This window comes from Galeopterus variegatus, unplaced genomic scaffold, assembly GCF_000696425.1.
Source record: "Galeopterus variegatus unplaced genomic scaffold, G_variegatus-3.0.2 Scaffold7355, whole genome shotgun sequence".
Taxonomy (NCBI): Eukaryota; Metazoa; Chordata; class Mammalia; order Dermoptera; family Cynocephalidae; genus Galeopterus; species Galeopterus variegatus.
Window position 1 is genome coordinate 69,202 of NW_007733466.1, and position 1,321 is coordinate 70,522.

The window sequence follows — 1,321 nt, forward strand, 5'->3', positions numbered from 1 at the left end:
AAAAACTTGATAAAAAACTTCTCATCTGCATGGATGATTTTTGGGCCAAGATATATGTATTTTTTTCTAAATTATCTTACATTGTATTTACCTAAGTTAATACACAAATTTTCTGTTTACATTGAATATTCAATTTTTTTAAATAAAAGAAAATATTATAAAATTAATCTTAATGTCCCTAAATTATTATTTGAAATAGACTTTAAACTTTGCTTAGATTTTCATATTTATAAATTTTATTGCTGTTTATAGCCAAGTCAACGTAGGGAAACTACAACTCAGAGGTACAAAATGTAAAGCTTCAAGTTTTCCTACAACGGATTACATTTTGTTCTGAAGCACACATTCATGTGGTTTTCCGTTTAATTTTTTTTAAATTAAAACATCTCAATCTCTTCTTTAATAGTCTTTTATGGATAATAACTCAGAAGGTAACTCACATCTCAAGGAATCACTCTTCCTCTGCCTTCCCGAGATGCTGCTTGGGTGCAGGGAGAATCTTGCAGAGCCTCATGGGTGGCTGGGTATGTGTCCTAGTGATACCCTCTGGATGTGATGCTGTTCCTGCTGGTTTCTGGCCACTGGCCTCAGTCCCAATTGTATATACTGTGATGTGGCCTGGCTTGTTTGCTCAATGCACGCCTTGCAGTATTACTGCTGAAGCAAAATAGCCTGAACTTTGGTAAATGATTGGGCAAATGATACTAGTTATAAGTCTTAATCTTAACAGGTCATGATTCCATGATAAGACTTTTATGTTTAGCTTTTCTCTGCTACCTGTCTCTGAGGTCATGCCACATACTTCCTATCTCAGTCTCTAATTCTGTAATCACTTATGAGTTGTGAACCCAGAACTATGGTATAATTCAGGAGTTTCTGGTGTTGAAATTCTAGCTATACCATAAGGACTAGACTGTTTTGACTTAATATAGGGACTTTCCACAGGATGCAGAAGTTTTATATCCAAGTTTTTACCAAGCTATCGGTCAGGTTATGCCTTACCACAGTGTCACATTGGCCTTGCTGATATCATTGCATTTTGTAATGAGGTTCCCAAATAAGATGAACATTGATTTGATCCAGGCCTCTTCCAATTCGGTAGACTTTTAGAAATTTCACACTATCCCTGTGCTCTGGAAATTCAATATCGGTAGAATTCATATTATTTCGCTCACATATTCCCTAAAATAATTTTGGAGATCTATTCACTATTTACACATTTTTAGTTTCGTTTCAAAATAAGTTTTAATAGTTGCAAAAGATATAATTTTAGCATATTGTAAATATCGACATTTATTTTATTTTTTAAATTTATTTTATT